Source organism: Hemitrygon akajei, chromosome 3, assembly GCF_048418815.1.
Source record: "Hemitrygon akajei chromosome 3, sHemAka1.3, whole genome shotgun sequence".
NCBI classification, from domain to species: Eukaryota; Metazoa; Chordata; class Chondrichthyes; order Myliobatiformes; family Dasyatidae; genus Hemitrygon; species Hemitrygon akajei.
Genome location: NC_133126.1, coordinates 78492808 through 78509045, shown reverse-complemented (window position 1 = coordinate 78509045; position 16238 = coordinate 78492808). Strand labels below are relative to the sequence as shown.

General features: G+C 40.2%; 1 long non-coding RNA gene across 1 annotated transcript in view; it reads left to right on the top strand.

The window, feature by feature from the left end:
- LOC140723421 (uncharacterized) overlaps positions 1–16238 on the top strand; it is a 64587-nt gene that overhangs the window by 46055 nt on the left and 2294 nt on the right. Inside the window, exons 2-4 of the long non-coding RNA XR_012097894.1 lie at positions 4583–4654; positions 8474–8573; positions 13889–13994. This is a non-coding gene — a long non-coding RNA (uncharacterized lncRNA). The remainder of the gene's footprint in view (positions 1–4582; positions 4655–8473; positions 8574–13888; positions 13995–16238) is intronic.

Genomic DNA, 16238 nt, shown 5'->3' with positions numbered 1-16238 from the left:
TTGATCCTGTAAAATTCATCAAATATTTAATATTGCATTTTAAAAAGAAACATTATGAGTCTGCTTTCATGTGGTATATTTGAATCTGGATGAAAATAAATCTGTTCATTTTGTTCTTTATGTCATAATCAAAACAACTCAGCATCTAGTAATTCATCCTCAGTGCTTGATAACACTGGTTGTATTTTCTTTTTGATTCCACTTGGTTTAATTGACTTCAGTTGAGCTGTATTTTCAAAGTTGGGTATAATCATATTGTTCATTTTAGCATTATGGGCAAAGATAAATTTCTAAATCAAACTCCCTAGTTACTGAACGATAAGTGAAAATGGAATAGTTCAACATTCTTAATCAGAACCTCTTATTGTAAGGAACTCATCTTGCATGTCTCAACTCAAACTCTGCATTTTTATAATTGGAGAAACTCATTTCACATTCTTTAGTTTCTCTTGAAACTGAAGGGTTCCACCCCGGCTGTTTACTTTGACAACCCTTGTGCATTAGTTTCTAACCAAAGCATCCAAAACAACGACCCAATAACGTGTTGTCTTCTGCATCTTGTCTGCATTTTCTTTACATTTAGAAACTGTAGGATATCAAAAGCATTTCTAAACATCCACTTTATGTTTCTCTCCATTATACAAAACTTCTTTGACTGGTAAGTGCCAAATTTGGTAGGTGCCAGCTGAGAAAATATGTCAGTTAACATGTTGCCAGACTGACAGTCCTTCAGTGGTAACCAAGTGTCACCCTGGACACCCTCCTAGTACTCCACTGATGTCAGCTTGGGCATTCCTTCAGCCCTGTCCCAAAGTTAACCTGGATATTCTTTCAGTGCTATCGTCAAGCCAGCCTGGACACTCCCTCAGCCCATCTCTGCTATCAGCATTGGCCCTCTCACAGCTCTCCACTGGTTTCTGCTTGGATCGTCTCACAGTGGAAATTGATGCCAGTCTGTCTACTCCCTTTTTAAGCCTGGGTGCTTCCAGCACTGCCCTGGTATTGCAATGGCCATTCCCTCAATGTTGCCCCAACCTTGGCCTGAGCACACCCTCAGTGCTATCTCAATGTTAACTTGGGTACTCCCTGAGCACTATAACAACATGAGTCCCAGCACTCCCTCAGCCTTTCTTGATGTCATTCCAGCAGCATTCTTGGCACTGACCCATTGTTAGTACTGAACTTTATTGTCACTGAATCGGACTGATTAGCTATGTGCTGAAAAAAAAGAGATTTCACCATATAAAATAGTCCTAAGCAGGACACACTGTATTTGCATTATTTTATTATCAGTCAATTGAATGTAAGAAATGAGAAATTGAATTTGCGTTATAAATTTCTTCATCTTAAACATGTGATTAAATTCCACATATAGCAAGAAGATGATGAGAATTAAATGTGTGTAGTTGATTATCCTATTTCCAAAGGAACATCTTTGGCTTCTCATTTGCAAAAGATATGGTGACACTGTTAACCATTGTTTTCCTACTGCTCACAAGTCCCCATTGTCGCAATTTGTAAATCTCTTTGAAATGTTTCGGCGAACAATTTCAGGAGGTTCTCATTGAAATGTTCTAATGTACCATTTTGTAAGATGTTCCTTTCCAGAAACTGTGCTTCTCTTTAATGTTAGTGAATTTCTGAAAACTGCAAGAGTAACTTATCAGTCTCACTCACGAGTGAGCAGAGTTTTTGGTATCTAAGTCACTACACTACACCAACAATAGCAAGAACATCTTTTTCAATGTAATCTGTGATGTCTCCATGACTTTATTATTGATTCGTGTGTAGTTTTTCATTTAATCTATTGTATTTCTTTGATCTACTGTGATGCCTGCAAGAAAATAAATCTCAGGATAGAATTTAGTGATATTCTGTATACATACTTTGATAATAAATTTACTTTGAACTTTGAGCTTTGGTTTAATCTTTCATATCAGCATTTTTTTCAGATCTTACCATGCAGCATATTAATACACCTGCAGTGAAACAGTAAATTGATGCTAGACCTTGACATATGCCATCACATAGTCAATCATCAGAAGAAGAGTTAAACTACGGAGTCTAATTCTCCCCATCCTTCCCGTCCCTTTAACTACCACATTCCCATCAGTCTTCATCACAAAGAACAGGAACAGTGGTACATCACAGTAGAATTACGGTAATATAAAAATATACTGTCGTGGTTCTTAAAATATTCACTCTTGCTTAAAAAAGTTGTAGTTCATCGAAAGCTGGTTGAATACATGCTGTGCTTTCAGAGAGAAAAAAGATAGAGTCCGTCTCACTTATTGAAATGTAAATTGCAATAATGATCTCATTTATGTAGGATAGATAAATATGTGTAGTACCACAAACTTGATCAGTTTGATCATATCGGCAATGTGCAACTGAGCAAAATTTAAAAAGAACTTTGAATACATCAGACACATCTTTCCAAGAGCTACACATTTCCTGTGTTTTACTGTGCACTATCCACTTGAAAATACTTAAAGAACATTGGTGATGAGGATGGAATGAAATTCAAATCTGCAGTTCACAAATAAGGGTAGAAGAAATAGATTAGTGCATGCTGACCATTGAATATAGGCATCATTGCTGTTAAAAGAGCAATGCATTTCACCTCCATGTTTGGTGAGACAGGAGTCCTAGCATCTCTGATAAATCATGCAAGTCCGTCAGAACAGCATGATAGAGGTGCTCTTCACTTCAAAGTATTTCTGTTGAAAATGTTGAACAGAACAAAGGCAGGCCTGTAAAGAAAGCTATTTAAGATGGTAAGAAAGCAATCTTGTCTGTAGAAATATGCTTGAATGTTAATGCAACTTCACTGGACCTTCTGACATGGCAAGTTTACAGATGTTTCATTCAATTAAGTGATAGAAGGCTTACAAATTTCCATTAAGGATTATAGAGAGCTTCAAGGTGAGGGGCAAACAAGAGGGAGCTTTTGGATGTTGCTTGATATTTTGATTGTGTTGATTGATCTGTGTCGATGCTGCGTTCAGTGCCTTTCTGAACTGAATAGCACAGGTCAAATTAGTGTGCAGTTTTACAGAGAAACAAATGAAATTTCACTCATTGACATGTAAGATAAATAACATTTGAATGTTCGTGTAAAATCTTCATTTGATAGCAATGGCTTCCAAAACATCAGAATCAAAGTCAGGTTTAGTATCGCTGGCATATGTTGCAAAATATGTTGACTTTGTGGTAGCAGCACAATGCAATACATGATAGTATATATTTTTTAACTATAAGCTACAATAAGTATACATACATTAAAGTTAAATTAAATAAGCAGTGCAAAAACAGAAATAAAGAACAGTGAGGCAGTGTTTATGGGTTCAGTGTCCATTTGGAAATCGTATGGCAGAGGGGAAGAAGCTGTTCATGAATCAGTGAGTGGGTGTTTTCAAGCTTCTGTACCTCCTTTCTGACAGTAGCAATGAGAAGAGGGCATGTCCTGAGCAGGGGGGTTCCTTATTGATGGACGCTGCCTTTTTGAGACATCGCTTCTTGAAGATGTCTTGGATGCTATAGAGACTGGTGGCCATGATGGAGCTGACTAATTTAACAACTCTCTGCAGCTTACTTCAGAACTGTGCAGTAGTTCCCCCACCATACCAAACAGTGACGCAACCAGTCAGAATGCTCCCCACAGTACATCTGTAGAAGTTTTCGAGTGTTTTAGGTGACATGCCAAATCTCCTCAAACTCCTAATGAAATATAGTCGCTGTCTTGCTTTCTTTATAGTTGCATCAATATGTTGGGACCAGGTTAGATCCTCAGAGATATTGACACCCAGGAACATGAAACTGCTCACTCTCTCCACTTCTGATCCCTCTGTGAGGATTGGTATGTGTTCCCTTAACTTATTCTTTCTGATTTCCTCAACCAGCTCTTTGGTTGTACTGATGGCAATTACAAGCTTGTTACTGTGACACCACTCAACTAGTTGGTATACTTCCCTCCTGTGCACATTGTCATCACTATCTGAGATTCTGCAAACAATGGTTATATCATCCGCAAATTTATAGATGGCATTTGAGCTGTGCCTAGCCACACAGTCATGGATATAGAGTGAGTAGAGCAGTGGGCTATGCAGAAATTCCTGAGGTGTGCCAGTATTAATTGTCAGCGAGGTGGAAATGTTTTTACCAATCCACACAAACTTTGGTCTTCTGGTTAGGAAGTTGAGGATCCAGTTGCAGAGGAAGGTACAGAGGCCCAGGTTATGAAGCTTTTTGATTAGGACTGTAGGAATGATGGTGTTAAATGCAGAGCTATTGTCAATAAACCAGCATCCTGACATGGATATTTGTATTGCCCAGGTGATCTAAGGCCGCATGGTCAGGCAATGAGATCGCATCCACTGTAGACTCTCTTCTCGTGCCAGAAGTCAATGCTAATGCTGTGCCTAGGCAATTGGTAGAAAGTATGTATAAAATAATAAATGAAATAAGTAGTGCAAAAAGAGAGACAATGAAAATACCATCTTCATTACTTAGGTCAGCCTATGCAAACAAAGTCATTTCTGAATGCTGTTTTTACTTCCTGTTCTCTTTATTTCTTTGATAGTGGGCCAGTGTTAAAGTGGAAGACTTGAGGCTTTGGCTCAAGAGGTTTCAGTGAGAAGAGGCAAAGACTAAGGTAAGGTTCCGGTAAGTTTCTATCTTTCTTTTTTATTGAGCGGTTAGATTAGTGGGAAAGCCAAGCAGGGTAGTAGAATCCCCTCTGGAGGAATGTGGGAAGGCAGGCAAACCTCCAATGTCCCTGGCAACTATGTCTGCAAGAAGTGCATCCAGCTGCAGTCCCTTGCAGACCGCATTAGGGAACTGGAGTTGGAGCTGGTTGAGCTCTGGATCATTTGTTCCAAAATTCAAGATTACCAAGTGGTAAGTTGCCTCCCAGGGGTGCCAGAGTCAAGAACATCTCAGAGATAACCCCACAGCATTCTTAAGGAGAGAAGAGATGATGACATAGGCAGGAAGAGTGACTCTAATGTCAAGGAGTTAGGAACTAAGTTAAAGGGCAGGAATTCCAGTGCTGTGATCTCAGGATTGCTACCCTGAGGGGAACTAATCCCTTTGCAAGATGTTGATCAGGGGTGGGGGGGGGGGATGGGTTGGTGTTAAACTAAAGTTGCAGGGGGAAGGGAACCGAAGTGCCACAGCAGGTTTTAGAGTGGTTGTGGGGAAAGATGATGTTTAGCTTACATAGAAAGACAGGAATCAAAAAGGTGAACATGCTGGGAATAATGTTCTGAATTGCATCTATTTCAATGTAAAAGAGGTACTGTAGGAAAGGCTGAGTTTAGAGCATGGATCAGTATGTGGAATTATGACATTGTAGCCATTAGTGAGACTTTGTTGTAGGAGATGGTGTGGCAGGACTGGCAGATTGATGTTCAGGGATTCTATTGTTTTAGACGTGATAGAGGAAAGGTATTAATGTGGTAGGGAGGCATTACTGATTGAGGAAAATGTCACGGCATGTTCAGACAGGACAAACTTGAGGGCTTGTTTACTGAGGCTATATGGTGGAACTGAGGAACAAGAAAGGGATGATCATGTTAATGGGATTATATTAAAGACTACCCAATAATCAGTGGGATTTAGAGGAGCAGATTTGTAGAGAGTTCGCAGATAAGTGCAAGAGAAATAAGGTTGTGATAGTAGTTGAATTTAATTTCTGACATGTTGACAGGGACTCACATACTGTAAAAGGACCAGATAGGATAGATTTTGTCAAATAATTTCAGGGAAGTTTCCTTCATCTATAAATAAGGATCTCAACTAGAGAGAGTGCGGTATAAAATCTGCTAAAATGAGAAAGAGCATGTCACAGAAGTAAAGCCACTCTGCCTGTTATATGACTATGGGGAACATACAGATCTAATGTGACCATATGTTTCTGGGTATAAACCTCTCTAGCATCTTTCAAATTGCATTTTGACTTAGATTTTCTAGTTGTTAAACATGATATGTTATAGCACTAAATGCACTAAAAATAGATCCAATCTAATTTCTCAATTTCCCCTTTTTCAAATTTTCCCTGAACCCTCTTCATTAACTTTCATAGTTTATGATCACCTTATCAAATTTCTTGTTATGTGGCTGTGACAATTATTGTCTAGTTTTACTACTTCGAAGCACCTTGAACACTTTACCTGCATAAACGAATAAAATGCTGGAGGAACTCAGCAGGCCAGGCAGCATCTATGGAGAATAGTACAGTGGACATTTTGGGCCGAAACCTTTTGGCAGAACTGGAGAAAGAAGGTGGAGGAAGGGAAAGAGAAGTACCAGGTGACAGGTGAAACATGGAGGGGGAGGGATGACGTAAAGAGCTAGGAAGTTGATCAGTGAAAGAGACACAAAGCCGTGGAAGAAAGAAAAAGTGGGGGAGGGCGATAGGTGGGCAAGGAGGTAAAGTAGACAAGGGGATGGAAAATGGTGAAGGGGAGGTCTCTTCCATCTTTTTCACCAATCAACTTCCCAGCTCTTTACTTCGACCCTTCCCCTCCAAATTTCACCTATCAGCTGTTTATTTTCTTTCCCCTTCCCCTTCCCTCTCCCAATCTAAATCTACTCCTGAGCATTTTTTTCTCCGGTCCTGCTGAAGGGTTTTGACCCAAAACATCGACTGTATTTTTTTTCCATACATACTGCCTGGCCTGCTGAGTTTCTCCAGTGTTTTGTGTGTGTTGCTCGGATTTCAAGCATCTGCAGATTTTCTCTTGTTTGTTACCAGCATTAAAGTACTTTGTAATTTCATCACACACAAAAGCTCATCAGGCAAGGCAGAATCTATGGAAAAGAATAAACAGTTGATCTTTAGGGCTGAGGCCCTTCATTATGTCAAGAAAAGAAGGGGTAGGATGTCTGAATAAGAAGTGGAGGGGAGGGGAAGGAAGACAAGCTAGAAGATGATAGGTGAAGCCTGGTGGGTGGGGGGTGGTGGAGAGGGGAAAATGAAGTAAGAAGCACTGAGGTGATAGGTAGAAAAGATAAAGGAAGAAAAAGGAATCTGATTGGAGGGGAGAGTGCATTATGGGAAAAAGAGGAAGATAAGTGGCATGAGGGGAAGGTGATAAGCAGGAGAAGAGAAGAGGTAAGTATCCTGTGATTAAGTTAGGGTTAATTGTGTTTGATGGGGTTGCTGGGACTGTATGGCTTGAAGGATTGGAAGGGTCTACTCCTCACTGAATTGCTAAATGAATAAATAAACACCTCATATTCCATCTAGGTAGCCTCCAACTTGATGGCATGGCCATCGATTTCTCTAACTTCCAGTAAATTTCCCCCTTCCCCTTCCCTCTTCTTCAATTCTCCACTCTGGCCTCTTAACTCTTTTCCTCACCTATCACCACATTGCTTCTTACTTCATTCCCCCTTCCCCACCCACCTGGCCTCACCTATCATCTTTTAATTTGCCTTCCTTCCTCTCCCCCCACATTCTTATTCTGGCATCTTCTCCCTTCCTTTCCAGTGCTGATGAAGTGTCTCAGCCTTAAACGTCAACTTTTTATTCATTTCCATAGATTCTGCCAGACCTGCTGTGTTCCTCCAGCACTTTGTGTGTTGCTCTGGACTTCCAGCATTTGGAGAATCTCTTGTGTTGACAATGTCTCCTCTGATTTTAACCAGCACTGCTATCTCTTCACTAACGTATTTAAAGCCACATTAACAGGCAAGGTTGTTAGCATGTGTAAACTGTGTACTATGTTTGTTACTGACAGTAACTGACGGGCTCTGTCGTGGGCAAAGTACTGGAGAGTTTAACATCGGTAGCTGAGCGAAGGGCGCTGAGTAGGCTACGGTCAATTATGGAAAACCCTGAACATCCTCTACATAGCACCATCCAGAGACAGAGAAGCAGTTTCAGTGACAGGTTACTGTCGATGCAATGCTCCTCAGACAGGATGAAGAGGTCAATACTCCCCAATGCCATTAGGCTTTACAATTCAACTGCCAGGACTTAAGAACTTTTTTTAAAGCTATTATTAATGCTTTTTGAGTTAGTGATTTAGATGCATATCATATTATTACTGAGTTAAGTATTGTATGTAATGAGTTTTTGCTACAACAAGTGTATGGGACATTGGAAAAAAATGTTGAATTTCCCCATGGGGATGAATAAAGTATCTATCTATCTATCTATCTATCTATCCCTCATTCAGATACTTGGTGATATTCTGAAAATTGACATCAGCCTCAAAGATAGTCTTGTTATTCAGGGGTATCATAGACATCTTCATTTGTGGCATTTAGGAGCAATTTTGTTCCAGTTGTAGACAGATTAATGCAAAATTGTGTGCAGTTTACTGGGAGGCTTATTTTATTTATTTTTAATGGGTTAACATTTAAGGAATTTTAAGCAAATGCATTTAACTCTGTTCTATCAAAGGAAATAAACCTTGAAAAGTCATATTTTTCCTGAACCTGATCTCTGGTTTCTTTTGGCTAGATGAACACACAGTACACACGAAAGGACTTTGATGAGAAGCCTGATTCAGATTCCGATTCAGAGTCGTATTACAGCCTTCTACCATTGATATCTTATACAGGTAAATTGATCAGATGCTATCTGCATCAAATTAAGGTTGATTCTCTTCCAGTTTCTAATGCTGCAGATCAGGACTAGATTACAGCAAGCTCAATGCACTTAAAGAAACACATGGTTTGTAAAAGCTTTCAGTTCTGTTTGCTCATTATTGAACCACCTGTCAGCACAAAACAAAACACAATTCTGGATTCATCCTGTGGAAAGGAAGTCTCCTTTTATGAGAAAATTATTCTTTCTCTTTGAAAAATTTATGAATACAAACAATCTGTTTAATATATTTGCTCTGCTACTACTATGGGGTTAACCAGCTGACAATAAGAATTATCTTCTTGAATTTTATCATCTACAAACTGGAGTAAACAAGTCATAGTCCAACTGCACTTGAAATTGTATTTAGATAACTGTTTATGACTAAAATTCAGACTTGGTATTGAGCTAGTAAGGCATTCAGCTCCCTGGGCTGAAATATTACTGTAAGAAAATAAATCTTCCTAGTCGCTATATTTTTATCTTAATCTAATTTATGTTTTCTTCAGAAAATATGAAACACATTCATTACAGATAAGGTGAAACCTTTTATTCCTCCTATCTTTTGCAGTTTATTTGGCTCACTGATGTCCTGGTAATGGTTGCCATGATGAATAAAACAAATAAAATAATTTTTCATGAAGCTTCAGAGAAAAGTAAGGACATTTTAGGTCTAGGACATCTGATAGAGAGTTTTACACCAATCATTCTTTTACAGGATCAGACCAACGCCTTTCAATGACGCAGCACAAAGAACATAGAAGTGGGTTGCAAAGTATAATGCATAACATTTTCCCATTGTTAAGTGCCTTTACTTCACCATGAATTGTCAGCAGAATCTGCAGACAGACTTAAAAAGATGAGAGTTGTATATTTGGAACATCACAACTGGAACTTTGCTTTGTTTACAGGTCAAGCAATATCTGTGGAAAAAGAAATTAAGTCAACATTTTGCGACAATAACCTTTCATCAGAAGCTTCATGTGAGACTCTGGTGAAAGCTCATTGTTATGAAATGTTGATTCTGTTCTTTTCTGTACAGATATTACCTGACTTGCTGTGTACTACCAGAATTTTCTCTTTTCATTTAGCAAAATCTTACTTCTTTTTTAAGAGTTTGCTATGTCGGGTGACTGCCCTCCTTTCTCCAAGGGCAGCAAGAGGTGTTCAATGGCTGAAACACGTCCGAGTGGAGGAATGTGAAAACAAGCCTCCATTTACCCTCCCAGATGGATTTAACTCTTGTTCAAAGAGAAGGGATGCCGGTTGTCTTCTCTTCCTTGTAAACATTAATCCTTCCATCTGCACTACTAGATTAAAAGATTATTATTGTAATTGGGATCTTGCTGTGTAAAACTAGTTATGTACTCCCAAGATTCCAATATTGATTGCTTGTGCACGAGGTACCTTGAGATGTCTTAAGGTAACATTGTTGAACTACAAGTCTTTATTTTTGCAGCCAGCTATACCCCTGACTAGATCAATACTAACTAACGCTTCCCAACTCAAATCACCATTCAGCAACTTCCAATGGGATGTGTGGGTGCATGAAATGATGGGTAATGGAAGAGTAGAGAATGACTGCGATTCCTACTCTTCAATCCCAAAGCAATTAAAATAATCTACAAAAACTGGCGAAAGAATTAACTTGAGTGACTTACTGATCATTGCCAGATGTCATAGATCGATATTTTGTTACAAATCAGTTCTTTTCTCACAAGAATGGGAGGTAAAGAGTTTGGTGGAAATAAACTAAAATACTGGTTTGGCTAAGGTACTGCTGGACTGCTGCACCCAGTTCTCTGAATCGGGCATTAAGAAGGAGTAAAGAGCTTAGACAACTGGGATAGTACCAGGGCCAAGATCTTTAATTCTTCAGAAATGCAAGAACTCTATCATCAAAGACCACCCCCCACCCCCACCCAACCCACCACCCTGGCCATGTTCTCTTCTCCCTGCTGCCATCGGGACGAAGATACAGGAGCCTCAGAACTCATCGGCATGTTCAGGAACAGCCATTACCCCTCAACCATCAGGCTCTTGAACCAAAGGGGATAACTTCACTGAACTTCACTTGCCCCAGCATTGAAATGTTCCCACAACCTGCGGACTCACTTTCAAGGAGACTTCATCACATATTTTTGATATTAATCGAAATCAAAGAAGGAAAACGCTGGTCCTGAACCTTCACTGCCTTGCAGCTATACCCCTCATGGGGAAGGCTTCGGGAGTAAACGCAGAGGAAAAAATCCAGAGATGGAGCCCCTTAGGTAGTCCTATGTTGAGTTCAACACTGACTGGCAATCCCTACAATACTGCTGGTGCCAAGCTGTATCAGTCCCTGCCATTTGATGGGTTCCTCTGATGTGTGGAGAGGGGGAGGTTGCTAAGTGGGCAACAGCTTACTTTCCATATTGTACTGGCCTGGCTTACATATCTAGGCACCTAGGATGCAACATCCATGGTCCGCCCTGACCAACAGAGGCCTCAGTTATTTATTATTATTATTTCTTTCTTTTTGTCTTCTTCCCCTTTGCCATTCAGAAATTTCCATTTCCGAATGGACGTGGAAGCCAGGAACACTACTTCATTTTATCTTTTTTGCTCTAATTGTTTTAATTTAACTTATAAAATATTATATATACTTACTGTAATTTATAATAATAGTTTTTCTATTATGTATTGCAATGTACTGCTGCTACATAACAACGAATTTCATGACATATGTCAGTGATATTAAACTCAATTCTGATTTCAATTTGCACAGTTTGTTACTTTTGCACACTGGTTGAACACCCAAGTTGATGCAGTCTTTCATTGATTCTAATATGGTTATTTTCAGTTATGGATTTATTGGGGTTGCCTGTAAGAAAATGAATCTGGGCATTGTATATGGTAACATATAAGTACTTTGATAGTACATTTACTTCTTGAATGTTGAAGGCTTTCCTCAGGGCAACTAAAATTAAGGGTTAATTTATTGAGATAGTAAAAGTCATGGAAGGAATTGATAATTTAAGTGGGAAGAAAAGCAGATTTACTTCCTGAGTGAAGAGTAACCAGAGAAACAAGCTGAAGGTATTGTCAAAAGAAACAAAGGGAATAAAAGGAGAAGAAAATGGAATCATAAATTCTAATCTGGCATGTATTGCTTAAGGCTGGGTCAGTCATGGGTCTCAGAAGACAACTGAATAAATAAGAGTCAGAGTCATACAGTATGGGAATAGGACGGACATCCAAACAAGTCCAAACCAACCAGTAAAGACCCATCTACAATAATGCTGTTTTACCCCCCCCCCCCCCACTGGCCCCCAGATTCGCCACTCCTCTGCACCAGGGGGAATTTACACTGGCCAATTAACCTTCTAACCTGCTGCCTTTGGGATGTGGGGGGAAAATGGAACACCTAGAAGAAACACACTGGTCAAAGCTTCATATCAGGAACAAGCAGTCCGAAAACATCACTGCAATCAGTGTTTGATTTTTATGCTTTTCTCAAGCAAATATTTGATGAAGACAAAATAGTTCCATTTAGTTTTGTAAACATGCAAATGATATAACTACTATTATAATAGCTAGAAAGCGTAACAATAAAAATTAACTATAGGCCAGGATGCCCGACATCAGTAGCGGGAAAGTCTTTGGAATGAATTCCAAGGGACTGGATATATGCAAATTTGGATAAACATGGACTGATTAAAGATAGTCAGCATGGCTTTGTGCATGTTAGGTTACGTCTAACCAGTCTTATAGAGTTTTTCAAGTAAGTTGCCAGGAAAGCTGATAAAGCAGATGTTGTCTATATGAATTTTAGTAAGGCACTTGACAAGGTCCCGCATGGTCAAAATGGTGCAGTTGCTTGGTATTCAAGATGAGTGAGTGAATTGGATTAGGCATCGGCTTGTGGGAAATGCCAGAGAGTGATTGTAGATGGTTTTCTCTCTGACTGGAAGCCTGTGACTAGTGGAGTGCCGCAGGGATTGGTGCTGACTCCGTTGTTGTTTGTCATCTAAATCAACACTCTGGGTGATAATGTGGTTAACTGGATCAACAAATTTGCAGATGACACCAAGACTGGGGGTATAGTAGACAGTGAGGCTTGCAGCGGGATCTGGACCATTTGGGAAACTGGGCTGAAAAGTGGCAGATGGAGTTCAATGCAGACAAGTGTGAGGTGTTGCACTTTGATAGGACCAGCCAGGGTAGATCTTACATGGTGAACAATAGGGCACTGAGGAGTGTGGTAGAATAAAGGATTCTGGGAATACTGGTCCATAATACTTTGAAAGTGACATCACAGGTAGACAGGGTCATTAAGAAAGTTTTTGGCACATTGGAATCTGTAAATCAAAGTATTGAGGACAGGGGATGGGATGTTATGTTGAAGTTGTAGAAGACATTGATGAGGCCTAATTTTGAGAATTGTGTCCAGTTTTGGATACCTACCCACAGGAAAGATGTAAATAAGGTTGAAAGAATATACAGAGAAAAATTACAAGGATGTCATTGGATCTGGAGAATCTGAGTTATAAGGAAAAATTGAACAGGTTCGGGCTGTATTCCTTGGAATGTGGAAGATCGAGAGGAGATTTAATAGAGATATACAAAATTATGAGGGGTATAGATAAGTGTAAATGCAAGCAGGCCTTTTCCACTGAGGTTGGGTGGGACTACAATGAGAGGTCATGGGTTAAGGTTGAAAAGTGAAAAGGGGACTTCTTCATTAAGAGGTTTGGAGAGTGTGAAACAAGCTGCCAGCACAAGTGGTGCATTTAGGCTCGATTTCAATTTTTAAGAAATTTCAATGGGTACGTGGATGGTAGGGGTATGGAGGGCTATGGTCCTGGTGCAAATTGATGGGAGTTGGCAGTTTAAATAGTTTGGCACAGACTAAACTGGCCAAAGGGCCTGTTTTTGTGCTGCAGTTCTCTATGACATTTTTGGGGTGAATTCTGGAGATGAGGTATATAGCAAATCTTAACTTCCTCAACCAAGCTTCAGACCTGTAGCTTAAATTTAAAATGCAGCCCTGAACCATAGTTTCCTGGAGCTGTGGACACCAGTTCGTTGAGAACCAGACAATGCTGATTAACATTAATTTTGGGTGTCTGAACTGTGGGTGCAAAGGAGGTGTGAAAAGTATAAGCAATTCAAAGGAAGCATTGTAGATACATTGTAACATTAGAATTGATCTTTAGCATATAAAATGTCATGTAATATTGAGTCAAACAGGCCTCTTACTCCAAGAGTGTCTCACTTTTTTGAATAAAACACTTCTGTATCCATTAGCTTCAGTGTCTCTCCAGTGACTTTGTTCACTTTACAACATTTGGGGACTTGTCCGGGATGCCTTCATGACCCGCCGTGTGACCAGCAACCTCAGCAGTCTAAGTGGGTGAGTATTTTTAGAATTAGCACTCATACTTGGATCTGTTCGAGTTGGTAACTATGTGATCATGACATACCACGAACACGGCGGTGATCTGATCTAGTACATGTGACTGTAGTGTAGTGTGATTAAGTAAGTGTGTGGCCTGAAAGTGTGATTAAGTAAATGACTAAATATTTATGTGTTAATGTGGTGAGACAGGGCATAGCAGTTGTGAAGAGTGGTTACTGACAGTTCGGGATGCCAGTGGAGTGTGTGTATACTCATTCCAGGAACTTCAACTGCAACTGCATGTGTTTTAAACATAAGTCTGTGGTTATACCCAGATATATCTGTCGCAATGGCACGTATTAAGATCAGGCAACGTCAGGTTGAGAACCCTGACAACCCGATCGTGATTACAATCATCTATAAGCCCTTCATCCCCAGGGAAAAGCAGAACATTTTGTCAGAGTTGCCCTCACTTAAGATCACCAGTGAGAATGCAGAATTCTGGCACAAGCTTGAGGAAATGATCAAAATTCACCAGATGCACCCTAAAGATATACATGGATTGGTAAAAATGAAGTGCCCAAGCAATATGTGTATGATATATGTATGATACAAGAACAACTACCAGCAATGAAGAGAGATATTGCTTCTTTAAAGGGAAAGTGAGGCAGTAAATAGGGTGGAGGTGGGAATAATCCAATCGCAAACAAGAGAAAATCGGCAGATGCTGGAAATTCAAGCAACACACACAAAATGCTAAAGGAACTCAGCAGGCCGGGCAGCATCAATGAAAAAGCATGCAGCTGACATGGAGAAGGGGGAGTCCAATAGGAGAGAACAGAAGGCCATGGAAGAAAGGAAAGGAGGGAGGAGCACCCCAGGGAGGCAATGGGCAGGCAAGGAGATAAGGTGACAGAGGGAAAAGGAGATGGGGAATGGTGAAGAGGGGCATTAAGGGAAGTTTGAGAAATTCATGTTCATGCCATCAGGCTAGAGGCTACCAAACAGAATATAAGGTGTTGTTCTTCCAACCTGAGTGTGGCCTCATCATGACAGTAGAGGAGGCCATGGATTGACATTATCAGAATGGGATTGGGAAATGGATTTGAAATTGGTGGCCACTGGGAGATCCTGCTTCTTCTTGCGGATAGAGCATGGGTGCATTGTTGCAAAGTTTGCAGACAATATGAAGATAAAGGAGGAGCAGGAAGCTTTGAGGAAGTAGAGAGGCTACAACAGGACTTAGACAGATTAGGAGGATGGAAAAAGAATGGCAGGGGGTGTTTGGTCATGAATTTTGGTAGAAGAAATTAAAGAATTTGCTATTTTCTAAATGGAAAGAAAATACAAAAAAATGAGGTGAGAAGGGACTTAGGAGTCCTTGTGCAGGATTCCCTAAAGGTTAATTTGCAGTTTGAGTTTGTGATGAGGAAGGCAAACGCAATGTTACCATTCATTTCAAGAGTACTAGAATATGAAAGCACAGATGAAATGTTGAAACTTCATAAAACACCGGTGAGGCCTCACTTAAAGTATTGTGAGAAGTTTTGGGCCCTTAATCTTGGAAAGGATGGGCTGAAACTGGAGAGGGTTCAAAGAAGGTTCACGAAAATGATTCCAGGATTGAATGGCATGTCTTATGAAGATTTCAGGATTGAATGGCTTGTCATTTGCTGGGACTCTGCCTGTATTCACTAGAATTCAGAAGAATGAGGAGTGACCTAACAAATGGTGAAAGGCCTTGATAGAGTGGATGTGGAGAGGATGTTTCCTATGGTGGGAGAGACTAAGACCAGAGGACACAGCCTCAGAATAGAGGGTTATTCTTTAGCCAGAGAGTGGTGAATCTGTGGAACTCTTTGCCACAGGCAGCTGGGGAGACCAAGTCAGTATGTATATTTAAGTTAATAGATTTGTGATTGGTCAGGGCCTGAAGGGATACAGGAGAAGGCAGAAGACTGGGGCTGAAAGGAAAATTGGAGCAGCCATGATGAAATGGCGGTGCAGACTCGATGGGCCTAATGGCCTAACTCTGCTCCTACATCTTATGGTTTTGTGATCTTCTGGACCCAGTCTTCCTGAAAATGCTGAAGGGAGGCCTGAACTCAGCTCACCGGGAAGTTTTAGATTTTGGGATAGCAGTGGGATCAACCTATTCCATGATAGTATCATGGGTTCGTGCATTAGATGAGCAGAGAGGGGAGAGTAGTAGTCAAGTGGTAGTGAATGTAGCTGCTGTAACATCACAGAGAACTTGTT